This window comes from Aulonocara sp. 'chitande type north' Nkhata Bay, linkage group LG5 (genome assembly GCF_057382095.1).
Source record: "Aulonocara sp. 'chitande type north' Nkhata Bay isolate Kocher_YH1m ecotype deep benthic linkage group LG5, A_spYH_male_GT1.1, whole genome shotgun sequence".
NCBI classification, from domain to species: domain Eukaryota; kingdom Metazoa; phylum Chordata; class Actinopteri; order Cichliformes; family Cichlidae; genus Aulonocara; species Aulonocara sp. 'chitande type north' Nkhata Bay.
In genome coordinates this window covers 14957211-14966193 of record NC_141348.1, presented here as the reverse complement: position 1 = coordinate 14966193, position 8983 = coordinate 14957211, and positions in this window count along the sequence as shown.

Sequence of the window (8983 nt, the reverse complement as noted above, 5' to 3'; positions counted from 1 at the left end):
TACTGGCGGGCGCCTCCTTTTGCCAGCGCCGGGCAGGCAGAGATGAAATGCCCCTTGCGACCACAATACAAACACTCACCCGCGGAAAACCGGCGTTGTCGCTCCGCAGGAGTGAGTCGAGAACGTCCCAGCTGCATGGGTACCTCCTCCTCAGTTCCAAACGCTCTAGCCTCCCGTGCGTCGGGTTGGGGCTCCCGAGACGCCAGAGGCTCGCGAAACTACTGCCTTCGTGAGCTCTGGCGCGCCCGCAGGTGATCATCCACCTGAATACACAGGGACATTAAAGCATTCAGAGAGGCAGGAAGCTCCCGCATCATTATCTCATCCTTGAGCTCTTCGCGGATATTATTTAACAGAGTGGTCTTCAGAGCCTCAGGTCCCCATTTGGTCTGTGCAGCTAGGGTCCAGAAATCAACAGAAAAGTCAGCCATGCTTCGCCTACCTTGCTTCAGATTAATCAAACGATAGCCAGCTGCCTCCATACTAGAGCCTTTATCAAACACCGACTTGAAGCGCGACAGGAAGTCGTCATAAGACATTCCGGGGCAAGCCTGCAGCTGGGCCTGGGCCCAGGCCAGGGCTCGATCACGTAGTAGCTGGGTGACGTAAGCGATCTTAACCCCGTCAGAAACAAACACATGGGGCAGTAATTGAAAGTGCATAGAACACTGCAACAAAAATCCCGCACATTTTCCCATTTTCCCGCTAGCAGCCTGGGTAGCTGTGGCTGTTGTAGTGATGGCAGGAGCGTGTGTTACCTGGGGAGGGGCCGCAGGAGGCTGGTCCTCGGCCAGCGGAATCCGTTGGGCGAAGGCCTGCATTAGAGACCACGTCTCCGCTGAGCTTCACTAGCATTTGTTCGTGTCAGTGCAGAAGCTCCTCCAGAGACATGGGGGCTGTCGCTGCCGAGGCTGGGCCTGCTGAGTCCATAGCGGTGGCTGGATTATTCTGTCAGGCTCAGGAGAGACTCGGAGGCAGACCGTCACTAAGGTTCACAATTTTATTTACACGTAGACACCAGGTGCGGGTATATACAAGTGAGGGGGCACAGGAAGAGGGTCTCCGGGGAACACAGGCACGGGAAGGGAACGGCTATATACACAATCCACTGAAGCTCAGGCAGCTCGGGCTCCGGTCTTTAGGTCACCGAACGGCGGTCCTCAGGCTGGCGAGAAATCTGGCACAGAGAGGAAAGGCAGGTAAGTAGTAGCACGACAGAAACTCGGAAAAAGGCTCAGATAGGTGATGACACTGACGAGTGTTACACAATAATCCAGCGAGGAAGCACTCTCAGCAGCCGCCTTAAGAAGTGAGTGAGATGATTGTCTGCAGGTGTCCGAGCCAGGGGCTGGAGCCGTCATGACTCCACCCCGGTAGAGCGCAGTGCGCGGAAGGGGAGAGAGGGAGATGCAGCATAACAAAAACACTTGTAGCCATACAGTCAGCCGAGAAGGCACAGGGTCATGACAACAATTTTACAGTTAGTGCACAAATTTAAATAACAGATAATTATACTAACCTAAAAAGATATTTATATATATGTGTACATATAAGGAGTACATACAACTACTCCTTTTTCAAACTAAAAATGAAACCTTAATGAATACTTTCAGCTTGGATTACTGTCACCTTCATCGACAAAAATGAAGACAAGGCTTCATTAAAACACAAAGAGACAGCACTGAGTGGAACACTTCCTATAGTCATGCAATTTGTTTTTAAACAGATGAATGAAGTTATTATGTACTTTGTTTTGTAATACTGTGATAATTTACATTAGATTCTGGCTTGCAGAAAATAAAGATTCATCGCAGATCAGGATTAAACATGTAAACTTGAACACCAGGCACGTATCACATTAAAGTATACTCATGTTATAATGAAGAAGCTTGTAACTTGTAAATGTGGTAAATAAGAGCTTTAAATACATTAAACACCTCATGTGTGAATCAGCTATCAAAAATCAGTTAACTGTAAGCACTTAATGCACATGTTGTGATCCTTAACAATATACTATTGTTAAGTAAAACATGAAATGTATTGAAATATATCCATCCATCCATCCATTCGCTTCCGCTTATCCTTTTCAGGGTTGCGGGGGGCGCTGGAGCCTATCCCAGCTGTCATAGGGCGAAAGGCGGGGTACACCCTGGACAGGTCGCCAGTCTGTCGCAGGGCTAACACATAGGGACAGACAACCATTCACACTCACATTCACTCGCACATTCACACCTAGTGGCAATTTGGATTATTCAATTAACCTATCCCCACAAGCTGCATGTCTTTGGACGGTGGAAGGAAGCCGGAGTACCCGGAGAGAACCCACGCATCAGGGGTCCCAATCCCAGTCCACGAGGGCCGGTGTCCCTGCAGGTTTTAGATCCATAACAGCTGATTTAAATGGATAAATTACCTTCCCAACATGTCTTGAAGTTCTCCAGAGAATTAAATGAGATAATTGATAAAAAAACAAAATTCTTAGTACAAAGACTACGCCTACAAAATTATGAACATGGTAATAAATCCGGTCAATTTCTAGCAAACCAGCTAAAAATAAATAAAGAAAAAACAACTATATGTGCTGTTCAAGATTCATCTGGGAACACAATATATGATCCGATACAAATAAACAACATTTTCAGGGATTTCTATAAAACGTTGTATTCACCAAAAATAAACCCATCTAAAAAAGAAATTGATCAGTTTTTGGACAACATAACTCTTCCAAAATTATTAGATACTCAAGCAATGGCACTGAATTCACCACTGACACCAGGTGAACTCCAGGAAGCCCTGATAAGTATGCCCAATAATAAGGCTCCAGGTCCAGACGGCTTTCCTGCAGAATTCTACAAAGAATTCTGGTCGATTCTAGCACCAGTTTTCTACAGAACGTTGTTGGAAATTAAAGAAAAGGGCAGACTTCCATCAAATATGAATTCTGCAAACATTAATCTCCTGCTAAAACCAGGCAAAGACCCTGTATATCCCTCAAGCTATCGTCCAATATCCCTTATAAATGTAGACCTTAAAATAATCTGCAAAGCTCTCTCAAAGAGACTGGAGAAAATAACCCCCCTCTTAATTCATCCTGACCAAACTGGTTTCATAAAAGGTAGGCACTCATCAACAAATACACGTAGATTACTTAATTTGATAGACTACTCATACAGTAAAAACCTAGAAACTACAATATTCTCTTTAGACGCAGAAAAAGCATTTGACAGAGTTAACTGGAAATTTCTATTTGCAACTTTACACAAATTTGGTTTTGGATCCTCTTTCATAAACTGGTTAAAAATATTATATAATTCCCCAACAGCTTGTGTTAGAACAAATGACCAGACATCCTCCAGCTTCTGTCTCTTGAGGGGCACCAGGCAGGGATGCCCACTCTCCCCTTCACTGTTTGCAATTTTTATTGAACCACTAGCAGCAGCAATTAGACAGAATTCAGTAATTAAGGGCATAAAATGCAAGAACGTGGAACATAAAATCAGCCTTTATGCGGATGATGTGTTACTCTTTCTCCAAAATTCACAAACCAATATCTCTGGGGTGATTGAATTGATAAACTCTTTTGCAAGAATATCAGATTACTCAATTAACTGGTCAAAATCTACAGTTCTACCGATTAATTGCTCCCTCCATAATTCCTCTTCTACACCACTGCAATCGGGAAATATAAAATATTTAGGTATTAATGTTTCTCCCAATCTTGCAGATCTAACTAAATTAAACCATATCCCACTTTTAAAGAAGGTAGAAGATGATCTGGCTAGATGGAAATGTCTACCCATATCACTCATGGGAAGGGTTGCCGCTATAAAAATGATGGTCTTACCAAAAATAAATTATTTATTCTCAATGATCCCAACTAAACTGCCACAAGATTGGTTCAGATCTCTAGATTCATGTATGTCCAAATTCCTTTGGAAAAATAAACCCCCACGTATAAGCTTAAAAACACTACAAAAGACCAAGGATAAAGGAGGACTAGAACTGCCTAACTTTCAGCACTACTTCTTAGCCAACAGGCTTCAGTTTATCTCAGGATGGCTAAAACATACCCTCTTAGATGAACCTTGGCTAGATGTAGAAGAAGCACTTTGCAATAATCTAGAGATCTCAGACCTACCATTTATCAGCTCAAACATCCAACGACATGAATGCTTTAAAAGCATCAACATCAGCTCTTCTCTGACAGCACGGTGGGAGTTTCTAAAATTGACGGCGTCTTCATTAATCCCATGCAAACGTACACCTATCTGGAACAACCCTGACATATTACAAAACAATAATATGATAAACTTTTCAGATTGGAGTGGTAAAGGAATCAAATATTTAGAACATATACTAGAAGGAACAGAATTTATCTCATTTGACGGACTAGTTACACAATATGGAATCAACAAGAAAAGATTTTTAGAATATCAACAAATTAAATCCATAGTAAAAAAGAAATTTAAACCAGGTCAAGTTGAACTACAAACACCACCAAGTGTGGTTCAATTTCTTACTCTTAAAACCCCCCAAATTACTATCCAAAATATACAGAATGCTTTCTAAAACAGAGGAATCAATATCACTTCCTATTGCAAAATGGGAAGCGGATTTATCAGTTAACTTAGACCTAAACTTCTGGTCTCAGATTTGCTTAAAAACCTTTCATTTAATTAGAAATCCCAGTCTTCAATTAATTCAATACAAAATATTACATAGAGTGCACTATACAGGTCATCGGATGTTCGAGATGGGCTTTACGTCTACCAACAACTGCTCACACTGCCAAACCAATTCACCGGACAATTATATCCACGCTCTTTGGTTCTGTCCACCAGTTCAGAAGTTTTGGCGCGAGATATGTGAAGACTTATCGAAGTGTCTGAAATGTAACATTCCAACTTCCCCCTTAGTGTGTTTGTTGGGCAGCTTAGATAATGTCACTACAGAAACTAATATAGCCCATATGGTTTTCACTGCCCTATGCATAGCCAAGAAAACAGTCCTCATGAACTGGAAAAATAAAAATAATCTTAATTCTAACCAATATAGAAATTATCTATTAGATTACATTAGTCTTGATACAGCCTCTGCCACCACATCAGATCAATTGCTCTGGACTCCTTTTATCAGCTCCATCACCTAGTGGGGGTGGGGGGTCATAGTTTGGTCCCGCCTTCACTGTTGTGATTGGTGTGGGGGTAGGGACAGGCTTAGGGCGTCGGGGGGTTCCCCGGAGGCATCTTCCTTGGGGGGCTCAACCCGGGGTAGCGGTCATGTCCGGTTAGGGGCTCTGTTGGCTCTCAGGTGACTGTTTCCTCGCGGCTGCGTGCAGCGGGGCTAGGGGAGGGTCTGTGCTGACGGACGTGGGTTACTGACCTGGTAGCCTGGCTGCCCCTGGGTGGGTCCGGGATGGGCGTGAGGTTCTGGGGGCGCTCCGTCTCTGGGCTGGGGCCCGGGCCGGGCCTCGGGGGCTTGGGTCCTGGTTGGTGTGTTGCCGGGGTTGTGGGCGGGTGGGTGCATGGGGGCCCACCCCTGGAGCAGGGTGCCGCCGGTGCATCGAGCCACCTGGGGGGCTCTTCAACTGGTGGGGGAGATTGTCACATCTTGCAGGAGCTTTCCTCTCCTCGGGAGCTCTCTCTGCAGGAGGGGGAGATACAGGAGAGGTGGAGGAAGATCTCAGCCTGGGTGTTTATTGTCTTATGTAGTCTGGAAGATGAGTGGATGGTGGGGTGGGTGCAGTTTTCTCTGTGGTGGGGTTGGGTGGACTGTCCCGGGCTCTGTGGGGCCGGGAGGCGCTGCTGCACTGGGCCCCGGTCTGGATGGGCCTGGGCCCCCTTTCCCTTGCGGGGATGCCTACTGGGGTCAGCGGGGGAGCTGGCCCCAGGGAGGGGTCACCTGCCCCTCCCTTCCTTCCCTCCCCATCTCCAGCTGCCTCCCTCTTCCCGCTCCACCACAACCACCCACACATGCAGGACCTTGGAGTAGGGGTATGTCACCAGGGTGCAGAGGAGGCTACCCCCCCCCGTCCCCTTCTGGCTGCCTCTGCCTCAATTTTATCCTACAACTTAGACATTCACATTACTCACACTCTCATTACACATACATATAGGATCTTGGGGGTGGGCACGATACACGGAATCCAAAGTACCATCAGGGTGTACACCCCACCCCTGGCGTCGTTGCCCACCTCTCAAGGTTAAATACACGTAGACATTGAGGGCTAGCAGGAGGGACCATGCGCTTACCTGCTGCTCTCTGGCAGGTAGCTCCATGCCCTCCTGGGTTTTAATTGCACCTTAGAACACACATGCATCAACACTACAATGAGCGGGTGGAGGGAGGTTTGGAGTCTTCTCTCACCCCCGTTCTCTGCGACCTGCTGGAGCGGGGGGGCTAGGAGGAGGAGGAGTTGGCCGTCCGACTGCGGTCTGGAGTGTGGGGCCTCCCTGCTGCTGCGGAGTCGGGGCGGTCTGCCTCCCCCCACCGCAGGGAAAAGGGTAACACCACCTGGGTCTGGGTGCCGTTCCCCCTCCAGGGGCAAGGGTACCTAGACCCGGTTTGTAGAGTACGCTTGGGGAGTGTGATCGTGTGTACAGCGTCTCTTTATGTCTGTCTCCACGTTGGTTGAGTGTGGAGTAAGTGCATATGAGAGCATGAGGGTGGGAATGGATGTTTGTATATGTGTGTGCCTGTATTTCTGTGTCTATATGTCAGGTTGGGTGTCAGGCGCCACCTCTCTGGGGACATCTCAGGCCCTCCAAGGTTTGGAGGCCTATCTCCCCCTACCACCACTTCCCCTGCCAGTGGCGGACTCCCTCAGACATCGGTGCGTTGGTGGTTCTTTGTGTCTGGGGGTGGGCGTCCAGGTACACACCGGCTCACTCCTTGGCGGCCGCTTATCGGGGCCTGGAGCCTGGGGCTCGCTCGGGCCACTTCGGAGGTGGGGTGCCCCCGGCCTCTCGGCCTGGGGCTCGGTCACTCAGGCACGGCTGGCTGCCGGCGGAGCTCACGGGCGCGTCACTGCAACTCCCCCTGGCTTCTGCTCCGCGGCTGCTGAGTGAGCCCTCATCTGGGACTCTCCTCAGCTCTTTCCGGGACAGTGGCGCAGCTGCCCCTCTGTTGGTCTTCCTTGGTCTCTTGTGTTCTGGGGGCCTCTGGATGTCTGGAGTTTTGATCTCCTCCTTACCTGCTTCATGCCCTGGAGGACGGGGCTGTGGCCCCCCCCCACACCCTCTAGCAGATCATTACATGAAGGAACCTTTTAAAAAAACAAGCGCGTCCATGCTCACAGGTGTACACACGGGTGATCACACCCACAAACTACACCCTTTTTGGCTCCTACCTCAAAGCACACTGTGTTCTGTTGATCTTATGTGCTGCACAATAATGTTTAATATTTAGTATTTACTGTAATATTCCGATATATCATTGTGATGCTGTTTATTCTATTACTCTTGTTCTCTTCTGCTTGTTTTCTTTTTTCTTTCTCAGCAGGTGATCCAGGTGATTGATATATGCATTTATTTCTTTTTTTTTTTCTGCTCATTCTGTTGGTTTTTGTTTTTTGCCCTTCTCCCCCGTCCCTCTTCTCAGCTGTTTCTCTTTCCCTCTTTCTTTCTCCCCTTCTTTCCCCCAGTCAAGTCTGTCCCGTATTCAGTAAGTGAAAATAAAATAAACAATAAAAGGTGAATCAAATGGACCATTATGGCAAGGCTGGGATGGTCAATTTGGTAAAGTAAATCCGTTGGGCATCTTTCTTTGCCTTTAGACAACAATTCTGATGGCAAAAGAGCCAAACGGGACAGGCAAAAAAAAAAAAAAAAAAAAAAAAAAATGAAGTTCTCCAGAGGCCTAGTAATGAAATAATCATGTGATTCAGGTGTGTTGACCCCAGTGTTGAGGAGTAACGGAATACATGTACCGCCATTACGTATGTAAAATACAAAATATGAGTAACTGTATTCCGTTACAGTTACCGTTTAAAAAGGTGGTATTTAGAATACAGTTACTTTGTTGAAATAAATGGATTACACGGCGGTATTTTCCTGTTTCATATTGTGGCGGGTCAGGACGGTTTCGGTTTTGTTTGACAGCTACGTTCTGTAGTTCCAGGCGGCAGCATTACGGTTGCCATGGTTACAGGGTGACGCTCTCGCTCTGCGTGTTTCCTGGGTGAGAGAGCGCCTTTTTGTTGTTGTTGTGCTAAGCTAATAGGCAGAATGTAGCATCATGGGCAGTGTAGTCCGTGCTGCAGGGAGAATGGACTGCCATACTCGTTATGTGCCTGTGAGCACGAGGTGGGAGAAAAAGGAGAGTCGAAAAGTACGAGCTGTCATCGAGCAAAAATGGGAGCTGGAAGCATGTAAATATAATAATAACCACTGCAGCCAAGAACAGTGCCTGATGAGCCCAGTTGTAAGTAAGCTATTAAGACTTGACTGTACACCGTGTTCGTGTTTTCCACCGAAACAATAAGTTCCGTTGGAGAAGCCTTTCAACGCCTCTCTCTGTCTCAAACTTGACCCAGACAACAAAGTAAAGCTATTTTTCGGCTACGAGCCCGACACGGACCCCGTATTAGTCAGAGGTCCCTTTACTACGGTTCGGAGCCGCGGACCTTCAGTAATAGTAATAAATCACACAGCAATAGTACATTCACATAGTTGTAAAAAGCATGATAATATATTAAGTAATCCAAAGTATTCAGAATACGTTACATTGAGTAACGTAACGGAATACGTTACAGAATACATTTTAGTGAATGTATTCTGTAATCTATAATGGAATACATTTTAAAAGTAACCTTCCCAACACTGGTTGACCCAGGGTGAGATCTAAAACCTGCAGGGACACAGGCAGGGACACTGGCCTCACCCAGACAGCATTCAGCAGTGAGTTATCAGGCACTAAGCGATCGTCTAAAGACGAAGGTCACAAAGCTGTGGCAGTTTTTAAAACGAGGGTCTCTCTGGATCCT